Source organism: Pleurodeles waltl, chromosome 5 (assembly GCF_031143425.1).
Source record: "Pleurodeles waltl isolate 20211129_DDA chromosome 5, aPleWal1.hap1.20221129, whole genome shotgun sequence".
Taxonomy (NCBI): Eukaryota; Metazoa; Chordata; class Amphibia; order Caudata; family Salamandridae; genus Pleurodeles; species Pleurodeles waltl.
Window position 1 is genome coordinate 859,116,896 of NC_090444.1, and position 17,275 is coordinate 859,134,170.

The 17,275-nt window shown below is 43.0% G+C and overlaps 1 protein-coding gene across 1 annotated transcript in view; it reads right to left on the reverse strand.

Annotated features, from left to right (window-relative positions):
• Window positions 1-17,275, reverse strand: part of LYST (lysosomal trafficking regulator) — a 2,674,875-nt gene that overhangs the window by 2,623,118 nt on the left and 34,482 nt on the right.

Here is a 17,275-nt window from a genome sequence, read left to right on the forward strand (position 1 = left end):
TGGAAATGATTACGCCGATTTTCCATTATAAATATTTTTGGGAAATACTAGGATGCATCAAGAGTTTACTAAATGATGCCTTAAAGAAATAGTACCTACATTTTTTTTTTAAGTATATTTTTATTAACCAATTGTTGTTTTACAAATACAAAACAAGTTATGACATAGTTTAGTACATACTTGGCCTTCTTTTATCAGTGTTAGTAACAAACTTGATTGCTCAGATTTAAACTTTGCTTACTCGTTATTCATTTAGTATGTGACTCCAACTCAGGCTTTTTTTTATAGTAAGTGAGCCTTTACTCCATTATGTGGGTGTTGTACAACTATTTAGTTTATGACCACACAACAGACTAACATGTACTGTACAAGAATTAAATCCTAAACTTTAACTTTGTTGGCACTGTATAGGTTAAGTGATTATATTTGCTATGGTACGCTGTATCAGGATCCTCTCGGTGAGTATGTCCCCACTGTACTCCCATTACTTTCATTCCACGTTTAAAGGGCAGCCTTCCACATCCAGATTGTCTGACCCTAGATGCACTTAGTTGAGACCGGTTGTCGTTGCTAACCTAATTTTGCTCTCAGTCCTGCAGGTACCCAACCAGCACCCTCTCTAGTTGGTATGTTATATTCCTCCTTTCCATTTGTCAGTTTAAACCTCAATACTAGCTGATTCTTCCGTAGATGTTCCCGATCCCCCCAGCATGTCTTCCCAGTTCGATAGTATGTTCTCCCACTCTGGTGCTATAGGGTTTTGACACAGGCCTTTCGCCTCTTCGCTTCTCAAAACCTGCAACTCAACCCTGGACCATTTCGCCACATCTCGTCTCCATTCAGATAGAGGGGGAGATCCAGAGGTGTTCCACCTTTTTGAGATTAATCTCCTATAAAGTACTAAGGCTAGGTCCAGAAAACATCCTCCCACTTTCCCCCTCAGTGGTCCTCTCCCAATGCCCCGCAGACATACTACTGGGGTCGGTGGCAGTGTATGCTCAAACAACCTTGATAGTTCATCCATTACCGCCCTCCAGCCTGATTGTATCTCCGAACAGTCCCATACCATATGGTCATAGTCAGCGTCCGCCACCTCACACCTCGGGCATTTCCTCGGGTTCCCGCCATACATTAGCGTCAGTCTGAGTCGGGTGAGGTACGTCCTATGTAAGTAATTATATTGGATGTTTCACAGTCGTGTGATGTGGGAGACCCTCCGAGGATAGGCTAGTGCATTGCTCCACTCTGCATTTGAAAGTTCCCTGCCTAAAGTCCTTCCCCATCTCTCTCTCAACTGGCGCAGTGGGTCCAGACCGTCCTCGATTTGGATCCGATATAGTTTAGTAACTAAGTGTGCCTCCTCGCTAGCTATTAGTAGAAGATGTAGCACCCTATGGGTAGTCGGCTCCGCGTTGATCGTGTCCCAGTGTTTTTTCAGTGTATGTTCTAGATTACTGAATAGTAGGAACTGTCCCCGACGGATCCCCCCATTCACAAGGTCAATAACGGATCTCAGCACCCCTTCTCTGAACAAGTCACCGATTGTCTCCACCCCCGCCATCCTCTATGCACCCAGTCCTGAGCTCCCCGAGTTATCTCCCCTAGACTCGAGTGTTAGGACCGATAATGGAACTGCCGGAGAGTACGGAGAACCAACCCCGACCTTCTTTGCACATCTCTTCCAGCACAACATCGCTACTCTTGTCATCAAACTGTCTGTCAGAGGGGGGAAGTTTCCTGTTTATCATACGCGCAATGATCCAGTTTGTGTCCATTGCTTCGTGAGTGGTGCACCTATCCAACTGCCCCTTACCGGCGAACCAAGCGGCAGCCCATTGTAATTGGGATGCCAAATAGGCTTTGAAATCTGGGGCACCCAGACCACCCATTTGGGATGGTCTGCATAACGTTGAGAGCGATGTGCGTCTCCGACCATCGTCCCATATCAGTTCCCTAAGTAGGGTGTTCAGCACTCAGAACCACGCCGCAGGGATCTGCAGGGGCAAATTAACAAAGAAGTAAAGGAGGCGGGGGAGCATGATCATTTTCGACAATGCTATTCTGGCCATTATCGGAAGTTTCAGGATCGCCAAAACCCCACAGAAGCTCACAATGAGCGGAGTGCTCCACCGAGATTTGCCTCCCGGAGGTCCACCATGTCTTGGAACACCCGAACACCCAGATATTTGAAGGTTCTTGGGGCCCAGTTCACTTCCTCCGGGCAAGCCGCTGGGCGTTCGTATTCCAGAGTTATGGGGAACCTATACGTTTTGCCTCGATTGAGATGGAGACCAGAGAACTCCCCAAAATCTTCCAAGATCCTTAGAGCCCACGGGACGCCAATTTCCCCGTCTCTAAGGTAAATGAGTACATCATCTGCGTATAGCGATATAATATGCTCAGTGTGTCCCCAGTCCACTCCCAAACCCACGCCATCCTACCGCATCCGGGACGCCAGTGGATCTATGCCCAGTGCAAATAATAGCTGGAACAGGGGGCATCCCTGTCTGGTTCCCCTATTTATCGGGTAGATATCGGATATTGTCTTACCTGTCTTTACCCTCGCTAATGGCGATGCGTACAATAGACCTACCCACTTTACCCAACTCTCACCTATTCCCATTATCACTGCCCTCAAATAGTCAGACTGTGTTGAAAGCCTTTTCAAAGTCCACCGCTAACAGCACTCCCGTTGGTGGCTTCATTTCCCTGGTCATGTGTAGGATAGTAAAGAGTTGTCTCAAGTTTAGAGAGGTACTACGATTCGGGACAAAAACGTTTTGGTCTTCGTGTACGAGTGTGGGTATGTGGGCGATCAATCGGTTGGCCATAACCTTACTGAGTATCTTAAAGTCGCTATTTAGCATAGACAGGGGGCGGAAGTCAGTCACTGATGCCTCTTTAGATTTTGTTTTGGGGAGTGGGATCACCAAGGTTTCTCTTAGAGAGCATGGAAGCTTCCCACACTGTATTGCTTCCGCGTACATGTCTACTAGTAGGGGGGCAATCTGTGTCTCATATTTTTTATAGAAATCCATAGGGAGGCCGTTCGTTCCCAGGGTCTTCCCAGGGGCTAGTTGTGCTATTTCCTCCCTGACCTCTTCTAAGGTCACTGGTCCCCCCAGGCTTTCTTTTTCTTTGGTCGCTAGTGCCTTCATTGGGATATCTTCTGTAAGTAGGCCTCAAGTGCCTCCGCCCTGATCTCTACATGCTTCCCATACAATTAGGAGTAATATCTCTTAAATGCGTCGTTTATTGGGCCTGGCATAATTCTACGTTCTCCTTCCCTGTCTAGAAATAGTACCTACATTTCACAGTAATTTAGTAAAAAGTTTTTTTTTTTTTTCCTGCTTGCATTTTTTTCCTGAACATTTTCTTTTGAAAGCATAAAGGCATCAATTGTGCTTTACAAGCTTCTGCACACATTAGTATCTAACCAGAGAGCGTTCTGGGAGTATTATACGTAGTCTCATATTGCTCAAATTTTCAAATGTGTATACACACATTTTTTTTACTGGAACCACTCTCAGTAGTGCAGTGGGACCATACAACATTTATTTAGATTGCTCACCCCAATAATAAAGGCTATGCATTAATGAACCATACATACATGTTTGAGCAGTATTAACATATGGACACAAATATTACCTCAAATGCAGACAGTTCCCTTCCATTCCCTGTAAGGGAAGAGCTAGAGGGTGTTTGCTGTAGGGGCTTGGGCCTACTTGTCCCAAGGACAAAATAAATATGAAAATGTGTTTTCCTTTGACCCAAAACATTATGTCCTAGGTGTCAAGCTATAGGAATTCCACATCCCTGGGCCCGTGTTCATGTCAGACTGTCATCCACTGAAAATGCAATTATGGAATCAAGAGGTAATGTTTCACCAGTCCATAAGGGTCTTGATTTTTTAAATCTTCTGCCCCGGTACAGCATTCCAATCTCATGGTCAAGGATCATTAGGGATAATATGCTGAACCTCCAGGTTATCACAAACACCTACAGTCCAAGTAGCCAATAAACGTAGTGATTTTTAGCCCACTATTGTTACCGGCTCTGCTATTACTCTCCTGTCTTCTATGTGCTTGATGACTCATTCCCCTCTGGAGCCGTCTAGTAAATATGATGAGTTTTCTTATTTTATCTTTTTCCAAGGCTTGGATGTGTAAGTCATCCCTGGCTGGTCCCTCTAAAACGGCTGAATCTGTTCCCTGGTGCTACATCGTTCATAGTTATATAGGTAAATGTGCTACATTTGAACACGTGGGTAGTAGAAATACAAATCAGATGATTAACAAATTGTTTCACTGGTACAATGGGCAATGGATTGGAGGGTTGTTTTTATTCAGTCATATCAAAATGGTAAAGGCAGGCTGATTGGATGGGGTAGGGCACAAAGTTAAACGCTGGAGAATGTGGATTCATTAATTTTGACAAGCCTGTGATAGCTGGCAGGCTCCCTTGTCATTGCTCTCCCCCTAATACTTTTTTAGTGGAGCCTTATGCTTCATTTTTTTCCTCCACCTATTCCCAAAGTCTCAGTGAGAGCCAAGGGCAGCGTTATCACAATGATTACATTCAAGCTTAACTGTCAATCCATCTTTCTGGACACCAGTAAATCATATCTACTTGCCGTATTATTGACCTTTCTAAAAAAAAGATAAGTTATTGGTGCTGAACGTTTGATGACCCTTGGAGTTTTTTTCTATCATTTTATGAAGGGTCTTATTGTGTTTTTCCCCTGGTTTTAGTAGACTATTTAATCTCCATCTGTGTGAGCCTAATTTGTGTGTCCAACACTCTTGGTGGGATCAAGATATTGGGGGCTCATTTCATACTGAACATTCTAATGAAGGTTTTTTTTTCTAAATAGTAAACAGGATGGGTTGAATTTAGCTTTTGACAAAGTTGATTCAAAATCTCCTCAGAATAGGTGCATTACTAACTTTTATTGGGAGGGGGGTGCATCATATTTATCTCTGCTAAACTGGTTGCTTTAATAAAGGATTTTAAGACTTTGTGTAACATCTTAAGTGATCATAACCCTTTTACGCTTATTATTGCGACAAAAGGCTGCCAAGAGACCACATATATTTGCATCACATGGCTTTAGGAACAATAATTTTATTTCTCCTTCTCACCAAGGACAAAGGTTTAAGTGGACTAAAATCACTCCTTCAGTGTTTCTTGGTAAAAAAAAAACTAATATTTGTATGAAGGAGTTTAACTCTGAAACTTCTCTTAACTTTGAGATTCCCAAGTCTTTCTAAGTAATCTGTAAGAAGATTAGCTCCAGTTTGATCTCTTATGCTCCAAACAAATCAGCCCCTTTTGTCACTGGTTTGACAAGGGGTGCCCTAGAGATCAGAGATCTATAGACAGCCAAGTTAGTCACCAAGAGACAGAGCTGCAGGTAAGGACTCTTGGATATTGCATAACTAACCTATTAGGAAAAAAATAAGCTTTTACAAGAGGACCCCTGGGGTTAATTGACCTCTGCTAGTACATTATCCGACAGTGCAAAATTTGGGTAAATAGTTCATTGTTCTATTTTCTCCCAGTCTGATGCTAACTTTGTTTGCTCACGTATTCCTCAAGAGAAATGAGCGACACATTTTAAAGCAATACATAGATCCAACAATGATTTTTCGGATGATCTTCAAATTTGATCTCTTTGAAGTCTGAATATTACTTTTGAGTTGGATGAAGTCCAGGATGCTTTGACCTGGTTATCTAACAATAAAGCCCTGGGGTACGAGGGGGTGCCCCCTGGTTTGTACAAAACTTACTGGAAATATGGGACCCATTACTAACTCAGTTCCTTAATTCTGTGGCTAGAACTGGAATACCCACTTCCTGGACGCACACCACTTTTGTCCCCATTTATTTAAAAAGGTGTCAAGAGAAACCCCATGAAGTTATATACCTAGCTAACTCACTTACTGATTAAAGCGGTTGGTCAGGTGGTTCTACCTAGGCTACTCAACTGGGCAGAGGAAAATTAAGTTATCTCAGATTTGTAATATGGTTTTAAGCCCAGCCGGAGCACGCTGGATCACTGCCTGAATCTTCATCTCTTGACTTCTTAAATATATTTTGGTGAAGAATGCCATCTTACATCTGGCCTTTATTGACCGAACCTCATCGTTTGACACGGTTAACAGAGAGAAACTGTGGTTCCTAATTCTCTCTATGGGAGCGGATTCCAGCACATATATTTTTTAAGGGACTTGCATAAAGACAACTTGGCTTCAGTAACACATGGGGTTAGGGGCAGTGAACAGTGGATTTTAATATTAAAAGGGGGGAGACAGGGGTGTATTTAAGCTCCATTGGTATTCACTTTATATATTAATCATTGGAGCAGGTTCTACTTATAAATGCGAAAGACCTCCCCTGGTCGGCGACAGACCAATTCCGGCCCTTCTTTATGCTGATGTGGTTTTATTAGCATGTACCCCACTTGTGCTTAAGTCTCTTAATAACTCATTTGCTTCTTTAATGGAGTCTATGATCTCTCAACCAATTTTAAGAAATCACATATTATGGAAGTTGATAAAAAAATAAATTAAAAAATAAAATAAAAATCAAGACAATTTGTATTCAAGGGCACAAACTGAGTAATGTGCTGATATTTTCTTTTTACTGGTGCAAAGTGATGAAAGAGGTTGAAGGGCTCTGCTTTTAAAGTGTAAAAAACTTATTTTTGCGGTCTGCCCCAGCTATTTTTGATTTTGCTTCAAATGATTAATAAGCCACTGAAAAATATGCTGAAGATATACCATGCTAAAAGTGTTGCTGCCGTTTACAATGGCTGTGATATTTGGGGCGTGGGAACACTGCTATTTTACAGTCAGTTGAGAATAATTTTATCATAGTTGTTTTCTCTGCCAAGGAGTACTCAGACCTTTATTGTACGTGAAGAACTTGGCATGAGGTATATTTCTGATATTATAGCATTGAGACTTTTACTTAGGTGGATCTCAGTTTGGTCTAATGAGGTTTTACCTTTTAAAAAATTGCTACTGAAGGACTATCCACAGCTTGACAGTGCCCACAGAATTAGAGGGTTGTTTTTTAAGCGTGCACTCCCCACACCTGTATAATAACCCAGAGACAATGTTTAAACTAGATATAAAATAGATCAAACAACATTTTTAGAGTACCGTAGAGAGAAGTGTGAATCCACTGAGCTGCAGAAACACTTGGCTAGGGCCCGTGTGCTACTGAAAACCACTCTTTATGGAACCTGGTTTGTAGTTGGTGGTTAAACCTAATCACTGCTTTCTTTTATTTAGATTCAGGGTAAAACTTGTACATCTTTTACTCGCCGTTCCTGGGGACCGGTGGTCAGTAAAAGATTTGGGTCCCTGTGACTGACTTTTTCTCTGCCCAATACATATTGTATTTTAGCCTATTTAGCAGATTTTATGCCCCTGAATCAAATTAATTTTCCCCTGCTCAAGGATATTGGCCCTGGTTTATCGGCAAATGTTAACCTCCGCTAAGAAGAGCCATAAGGATGAGATTGGCTACGGTCTTATAGTGGTGTGGAATTCCTATAGCCTGACTCCCAGGACTTATTGTTTGAGGTCAGGGACAGCATGTTTTCAAGTTTACTTAGTCCTTGGGACAAGTAGGCCCAGCCCCCGCAGTACAAACCTGTTAGCTGTCAGCTCCGAGTACCACATTATGGATCAGGGAAAGGCATTGTCTGCAGCTGAGGTAATATTTGTGCCCATATGTTAATGCTGTTCGAACTTGTATTTATGGTTCATTAATGCAAAGCTTTTATTATTAGGGTGAGCGCTGTAAGGAAATGTTGCCATCTCTGACTGCACTGAAGAAAGTGGCCCCAGTATAAAAATGTGTACACGTTTGCAAAGTTTAACAATATGAGGCTAAGTATAATGCTCCCAGAATGCTCTCCGATTAGATGCAAATATTTGCATAAGCTTGAAAGCAAGATTGAAGAGTCTTTGCTTTCAAATTAACTATTCACAAAAAATGCAACTTGGAAAAAATATGTTTTGCTAAACTACTTTGAAATTTTAGCATTTCTTTGAAACATCATCTACTAAAATGTGTTAATGCAAGCTAGTATTCCCCAAACACATCTTAATGGAAAACCAGTGCAACCAGTTTCAACAAGATTATGGGAAACATGAAAATAAACAATCATTGGAAAAGCCAATAGGTCTAACATTGGTGGTCATCCTTCAGGTTTTGTCAAAGTATGTCTTGTTTTGACATGGTTGTTGTAAAACGTTAATATTGTGGGAGTTGCCAGACCCTCACCATTATAACAAGCATTGAAAAAAAAAACAATAATGTTTGGTTTCAAGAAGCACACATTGCCACAGTTGTCTCTGGCACCGAGCAAAAGTACTGTCGATTGTGAGAAAGTGGGATTATACCCCCCAATTTCACCCAATGCTAACCTTGCCACTTCTCCGTCCAGTGGGAATCTATTTAACTCTGAAAGCTATATTTGCTTTTCTCTAGAAGAAACTGCAGACGCCATAAAATCTCTAAAGACAGGTAAAGCCCCAGGCCCTGATAAAATTCCAGGTGACCTTTATAAATCAGAGTTACCCATCTGGACCTGGTATATTAATATGCTGTCAAACAAAATCGCAAAAGGAGGACAGATCCCTGAGACGTGGAAGGGTGCAGAAATTATTCCAATATATAAAAAGGGCAACGTAAATCTTCCAATTAACTACAGACCGGTCAGTTTAATTGACAACCTACAAAAAATTTTTGCAAAACAATTGTTAGTTAGACTGACGAGTTGGGTGACGGAGCAGCAGATCCTATCACCACTTCAGGCAGGGTTCCGCTCTAGAGTTAGCACGGTTGACCAGGCATTTAGGTTGACCGTGCTACACTGGAAATATGTAGTCTTGGCAAAGCAAACACTATATGTCACTTTTGTAGACCTGCGCTCTGCCTTTGACCTGGTACCTAGAGACAAGCTTTGGGGAGTGCTACACAAAAGAGGGGCACCATCTGATATCATTCATTTATTAACACGTATGCATGAAGGCACATACGCTCAAGTAAGATGGGGTAACCAAGGCGAACTGACTAACAAGTTTCCCATTAAAAGAGGTGTTCGTCAGGGATGTGTCCTAGCGCCACTTTTGTTTTCTTTATTCATTAACGAGGTGGTCCAAGAACTCATGACATGCCAGAATGATGCTCCCAGCTTAGGCAATCAGAAAATTCCAATTCTTCTTTTTGCGGATGACTCTCTATTGATCTCAAAGACCCCTATGGGGCTGCAAATTCTTGTGGATAGATTTAAATCATTCTGCTGGAATTTTGGTTTAGAGCTGAACTCGAAGAAAACAAAATTGATGGTGCTTCGCTCTGGCTCTCGTAAGAAGTGTACGATCAGGTTAGATGGAGCTATTTTGGACCAGGTTAGCTCTATCGACTACTTGGGTGTGAGGCTTACAGACTCACTCCTCTGGGACGAACAAGTCGGTAAGAGTGGCGGGCTTTTGCAACATCGGGCAGCATCCATATTACGCCTTTACAGGAATACGACCACTAAAGTTGTGTCTCCAGCAGTAAAGATCTATGTGGCCAAGGCACAGGGTGCTGCTGTTTATGGTGCAGAGATTTGGGGCATGACAGATAGCAGTAGGATAACTAAAATTGAGAATAGCTTTGCACGGGCTCTATGTGCCTGTCCCACTAGCACCCCATTGACCCCCCTTTTTTTAGATCTAGGGCTTAAACGTATAGCCGATTTGATTATCTTACGGCCCCTACTATATTGGGTGAGGCTTTGGGTAGTTCCTGAACTGGCTATATATAAGTCTTCCCTATTAGAATTGTTAAAAACCTCTAACTCCATGTCCATACCATGGATCAAACACGTATCTAGTTGGTTTTGCATGCTAGGTCTGAGGAACTTCTGGGAGAATCCCCAGCAACTTGTGAAGCCCCATGTAAAAGTATTGAAGAGAGCTTACTGGTCCCACATATGTAATAATTACATTTCTCAGAAATCGAATGGTCATTTAACTAACTCGTTTATTGATTTTAAATGGTACCCTGAGTTTGAACCATACTTAGATACAATACCTGATTTGTTAGGCAAAAGTTTGTATGCCAGATTTCGATTTGGAACATTACCCCTGAAGGCCTTAACGAGCAGATGGGGACCTAAGACAAGCTCTGATACCTGTCCTGTATGTGGCATTCCTTCCGAAACAGTAGAACATTTTATGTTTTTTTGTCCCGCCTATTCAATCCCAAGGTTTAAATGGATATATAAAATCTGTAGGGAATTGAATTTAAGGAAATGTTTTTTAGCTTTGCGGATTTTAAAAAGCCACAATTCAAATGTGACAATTTACGCAGTAAGTAAGTTTTTAGCAACAGCATGGCGCATACGCACTTTTTATTTACAATGAGTTGAAATTGTTTTAAGACGGGCAAACATGGATCATTCTTCTCTTTTTTAAAATTTTTCTATGACATTATGGTTTATATTATTATATTATATTGTATTGTATTGTATTGCTTTGATGGTCTGTTGGCCGAATAAAGCTTATGTGTGAAACAAACAAACAAACAAACTGTGTGTGCCTATTCTCTCCTTGAGAAAGAGCAGAAGGCTGCCAACTCAAAGTGTAGATAGATATAGAGAGACACAGAGTCTTAATAAAAACAAAAGGCCTTGGTTAACTCAAGATCTAATTAGGGGCCCAATTCTTAAATAAAGTCACAAAGTGCATCGAAGGTGTGTACCCTTGCATTAGTGCAGACTCATAGCTTTCATGAATTCACAATTTACAGAAATAGGTCAGGAAATCACACTACTAGAAAATATTTGTGAACTGCATTTTAGCACAAGCAAATATGCATGAGTAGATTTCGCTCATGAGCATATCTCTTGAGCATTTACAAGTTCACTTTCCATCCTACCACTTTTTTCACCCAAACGTGTAGAATTTTTATCTCTGCCCTTGTAAGGAGTACATTTCCATCCTTTCTTAGTATGAGGAAATATTAGAAAAGAGTTGGCGAAAACCCATAAAACATGCTAGCTAGTAGGTTTGCACAGACTCCAGAGTGCATTCCAACCCTGGAACTATTGCTTAACGCTACCTCCAGGCCCAGTATGTAGATCTGTGGAAAAATGTAGGAATTACTAGATTTCAAACCCTACCATAGTATTGAGCACTGGCATAGTAGCCTTTCTGACCATCAGGACAAGTAGATTTATGTAGCAACCTGCCCCACTTACAAGTAGTTATCTTAAAAATTATAATACAAGGGTTGTGCAATTTTATATAATCTTACACGACTGGTAAATTACTGTGCCTTTCTACCTATTGGGAGCTTGTCATGGTTTGTACTGAGCATGAATTGTAATTTGTTAATTTATTTATTGGTTGTTTGTTCTTTTATGCTGTTTATTTTGGTTTAGCATTAAATCATAAAAGAACAAATAATTTTTTACAAATCGTAGGGCTTTGGGAGCGTAACAGAAAGGGTACTGCCTGGTTGCCTGTGGAGGGGCGGCGTAAAACACCCAAACAATCAGGAAGGAGCACCAGGAGCCAGGGAGAGGAATGGTCTCTCTCAGGGAACCATCAAAACAAGCTCATCACAAAAAATACCCCTTTAAAGGCCAGGAGGCCTGAAGGGAATGCTCCTGGTGGCTAGGGTTGGCTACAAGGAGCATAACAAGCCCAGAATTATGTGAATTTGCTCTATGGGCGTAAGACATCAGCATTTAAACTGGGGCACCGAGCAGAGAACGAAGGATGTTGCAATTTGCCACAAATTCCTAAATTACTCGTGGGGGGGGGGTGGCAGGACCATCACAAGCCCCACATTTAAAATGTTGTTGGGGAGAAGGGTAAGTATGGGGCCCCACCCACAACATGTCACCCCAGGGGCCCCAAACCCCACAGTCCCATGCAAGTATGTGTTTCCCTAGCACTCAATCGCCCAGGCAACAGAAGAGGAAGCCAGCGCGTTGCCTGCCCAATGTGCCAGTGTCTGCGAGAGCAGGGCGCGTCGGCAAACTGCCTCCTCGGCAGGAGAGAACAAAATTGGAGTACCAAGCAGGAGAGGACCGAAAACAAACAGCTTTGTTCCAGTCTGAGGCAGGTACCCAGAAGAGAACTCCTGGCTCCAATCTGAGGCAGAGCCAGAATATTACCGGTCCCACACCAGGCCAGCAGGGTCAAGGCAGCATAACTCAACCTCTCCCTGCAACATGGAAAACCTGTCTGTGGATGCCCCTGGCAGGAAACTAGTAGGGAAACGTGGCACATAGGCTGCCAACAAACCCTCCCCCCCCCCCTCATCACTTATTTTGATTGCTGGGGCATCATAAGCCCCAACTAAGGACCTATAATTTGCCTGTTGGTTCATGTGCTGCAGAGGCACCACCCATGTGACCAGAGAATGTTTGGGGTACTGCTGAACTGCAGCAGTCACCCTCCCTGAAATGTTTTTTTTCTTACAAATATCACCCCAAGTCTCCTAGGAAATTAAATGTATGCCCTATTAAGGGGTTTTGCTGCCTTTCAGGTCTCTCCTGGAACTTGTGCTTTTATACTTGGGTTCAGGAGGGCAGGGAGCTTTACTGTTGGGTTAGGACGTTGCAGTAACAGCTTAGTATAAGTAGAAATAAGACACTAGTACACATGTTTTTTCATTTCAAAGCTTTACTGATAATGTTGGTGGCTGCCAATGAAATGTTCTACAGTACAATGAATGCTACTGAATGTTGGTAATACCCTGATTGACTCCATTGGTGGGTTACAGCATGCATGGCATATTGGTACTGTCCTCATTGATAAATCTAGTGTTATGGTATTGTAGGGTTCAGGGTCGACTAAGGTGTAACGTGAGATGAGGTTGTCAAAGGTATTTCCATCTACCTGACTGTATATTTGTAATTTATTACAAATGGCAGCCCTGGACTTGGAGGAGAGGTTCTTAGCTCTGGCTAACAGAAGACTTGCCCTAGAGGAAAGGAGAGCTAGGTTGAGCTGAAGCTCAGAGAAGATGGTGGCAGCAGATTTGGGGGTGCTGGTGGGGGTGCCTCTGATGCAAGACTGCCCTAGTTAAGTTCCATGGGATGACAAGGACCAGTGTCTGGCGTCCTATGAGAGAGCTTTCAAAATGAGAAAGGTGGGGACACAACACAGGGAAACACCTCTGTGGGAGTTAGTTCCAGGGCTTGGAAGAGATAGGCTATTCACACTAGATGATGGGTTATCTGGGTCTTACACCCCCATATGAAGGCAGCCCTTGTTGAATGTTTTGGGTTAACCACTGAAGAGTATAGGCAGAAGTTGAAATCCCTTCGGAAAAGCACCACACAACCATGGGTAGACTTCACTGATATTTCAGTTAAAGCACTGTATAGTTGGATTAACAGGTAACAAAGTGGATACCTTTGAAGGGATCTACATTCTGATGATTAAGGAGTACATATCACCAAGCTGTCAAACTGTCATTCACAGAAGTTGCACCAGCATCTGGTGGACCCCAAGTTATCTAACCCCAGGGAACTGGGCAAGATAGCTGATAAGTGGGTAAGTGCCCGGGCCCCTAAAAAGTCCCGGTGTGGTGAACAGAAGAAATATGGTCAGACCCCATCTCAGGGGAAAGAGGGGTTAAAGGATAATAATAAAGAGCCCCAAAGAGTCCCTAATAGTAGCTGGGGGGTGGGGGGGGGAGGGGGGTTAGCCACATGTCAGTCAAAAGGGAAGGGGTACCAGGGAAAGAAGTGTGACCCCTTGAAGGAAGGGAAGCGCTTTAACTGTAACCAGCCAGGGCACAAAAGGGGAGATGCTGCGTGCACCAAAAAGGCACACACTGGTCACCAGTCCAAGGGTTGGCTAGTGTAGGGCAGTCTTTCCGAGGTTTCTATAATGCACAGTCTAAAGTGAATCTGCTCAGGGGCATGGAGGAAAGAGGCCAGGAGTTGCTAGTTGTATCTCCTGCAAAGTAGTTCAGAGATGTGATTATCGCCCTAGAGTAGAATTTTTCTTTTGTGTGCTGTGACTGAAGGTGAGTGCGTGCATTTCAGTGTGTGGCCACAGTGTGATGTTGTTGTGCAGTACTGTATAGTGTGCGAACTGTTGTTTTGAGTAAACATTGCAATATAAACTTTTCGTTAACATCCAATGTGTCCCACAGAATTGGCAAAACATAATTAGAAGTTGAAGGTATATTGTGATAAATAGAAGGAGCAGACAACATTATTTCCACTATAAGATCTGTGTAAGTCTACTTTAATATTATTTAATCTGGTAACAGAAAAGATAAAAAATAGAAGTATTAAAGAAAGCCACGTCATGGAATCCCCCTTAGAGCATATGCAAAAGATATTCCCCAGTGACGGAAATAAAATTACAGAAGTATAGTCTGGAGTGGTTTAAAGCCAGTTACCACAAAAAGGTATGGGGTTCACCAAAGATGTGGAGCTAAGTTCACGAGAGATTATCCGTGGGCTCCTAGACCTCACTGGGTTTAGAAAATGCGTGGTGTGGGTGCTATGTGGGGTGAGGGAGGGAAGGGGGGATTTCCTTTTACGGACTAGGTGGTCTCACACACTATATAGTGTCATGTTTCATCATTTGACCACCTAGCCCCACCCAGGTAGGATAGTACCACCTGGGCGGACTCAACCTCACCGTTAAAAGAACGGAAGGGAGTGCGTAAATATATTTTATCTGGAGATAATGGGATCTACGGGGATATAAAGACACCTAGGCAATTACCTGTGTGTAGTCTACACTTTTAATAGTGGTAACTGCTGGTGCAACTAAAAACAGGACGGGACACCACGGTGAGAACAAGGACTCACTGGGTCACCTCACTAAAAATTGGCCGACATGTTTCTGCCCTCTACTATGAGCTGTGGAAGTTCTAGGGGCATTCTTCAGGGCCTAGGATCCCTAACCATCATGCAAGGTGCAGATAGATGAGCCTCTCTTCATAAAAAGGGGGGGGAAATATATAATGTATTGTTTGAGATGGCCTACCTGTAGCAACGGACTACCTCGCGGAGGCCTGAAAGGATAGAAAACAGAAGTGGCATTAACTCATCAACACAACACAGCAAAACACACTATAGGATATAATTAAATATAAAATAGAAAGGGTGCCACAGCAAGCCAAAGTCATGCGGAGCACACAGTGAAAACACGGTTCTGTAAAATGGAAAGAAATGTAACCTTACCCTAATGATTGAGGCAACTGGCCTCAGATTCCAGAAGGGGGAGTGTTCCCTTATAGTCACACTCTAGAGGGGGAGGAAAAGGAATAAAGACATAGACAACGTTTGTCAGGAGATTTAAAAATTAACTGACCGTGGAAGTTTTTTTTTTTTTTTTTGGGCCCCTTAACACTGGGGTTGAAGAAGAGCATCTAACCTGGAAGACACAGGTTTTGCCCTTAATGCTGGTGGATAGATAAAGGTAAATCCAGCCCTCGTTGCAAGCGGGCGGCTGTGGAGATACCTTAGGTAAAGAATCTAAAACACACTAACTAGGTTGCAGTGGTGGAAATGACCAGAGAGCGTTAAATACAATAAAATAAAGGTAGAGTTCAACTGGCCCAAGTATTAAAAACTAACAAAGCAATGCACGCGCACTGAAACACACATTATCTCTCTGTGCAAATGCCCCTAGACCTTTCATGGTTCATAGTAGAGGGCAGAAACATGTCGGCCAATTTTTAGTGAGGTGACCCAGTGAGTCCTTGTTCTCACCGTGGTGTCCCGCCCTGTTTTTAGTTGCACCAGCAGTTACCAGTATTAAAAGTGTAGACTACACACAGGTAATTGCCTAGGTGTTTTTATATCCCCGTAGTTTAGCTGGATCCCATTATCTCCAGATAAAATATATTTACGCACTCCCTCCTGTTCTTTTAACTGTGAGGTTGAGTCCGTCCAGGTGCTACTATCCTACCTGGGTGGGGCTAGGTGGTCAAATGATGAAGCATGACACTATATAGTGTGTGAGACCACCTAGTCCGTAAAAGGAAATCCCCTCTTCCCTACCTCACCCCACACAGCACCCACACCACACATTTTCTAAACCCACCAAGGGCTAGGAGCCCACGGATAATCTTGAGTGAACTTAGCTCCGCATCTTTGGTGAACCCCATACCTTTTTGTGGTAACTAGTTTTTTTGAAGAGGGAGCTAGTATTGGGTTGTTTCCCACCAAATACATGTTTCTAATCTCCCTCACAACTCTCCGGTAGTGTGATTATACGTGGTTTAAAGCCACCCAAAAGCATACGTATCCCTGGCCAAAAGAAGGAATGTTCAATGATAAAATAATTGAGCATTTTGTCATATACCTCTGAAGTAAATATGCAGGAGACAAATTAAAGAAAAGAGAAGCCACCATAGCTTTATGGAAAGTATTTTGTGAAAATTTTAAAGACTCCCCACAAGGAGACACCCCTTACACACTGTCTGTTTCCCCACCCCCATATGACCCTACAAGCACTGCACCCACAGTGCCAAACATCAACCCACTAGTGCAGCTGCAAGCAGCAGCAGAAGGTCTTGAGAACCCAGAGACTGGAACCCCCCCTACACACTCCCTGACAGCTACCCTCAAGGTAACCCCACGCACACCAAAACCAAGGAGGGCAAGCACTACTAGACACCAATGTAGGATAGTGGATCCCCAATTTGCAGGTCAATTAGAGGCAGAGTTTGCTTTGCATCTAGATCCTACCCTTCCCCAGCAGGATAAGAGCAAAGAACAGACGTCAGAGAATTCCGATGACCAATCACACATCAGCAACGTTGTGGCTGCTTCAGAAGAGAGATACTACATGTAGAGTAATTAGAGGACAGGGATCCTCCCTGCAACAAAGAGAAGTAAAGAATGCAGGGTGGATTGAATATGTGCACAGGACTGTAGCTATGATACAACAGTCAATATCTCAAGAAAGGGAAAAGGAAAAATGGGAAGACTGAAGGTAGTCCGCCCCCTTGGAAGATGGAGAAGGGGGGGTGTAGTAGTCTCACCAGATAGGGTGCAGGACTGGCTATCGCACGGTGAGAGTAGGAGGGAGACAAGTGAAGTAAGGGGCGCAGGGGATGATGATTACTGTAAAGGACAAACTCAGAGGTTTTGGGAAGTTAGCGGACAGGATAGAATCCATCCACCAGCGTGTGAAGAGCCTGGGTGAACATTTTCAAACCTGAGAAGTACGTCACCCACCTTATGGTATGCAAGAAAGACAACTCATTGACTTAGACTGCA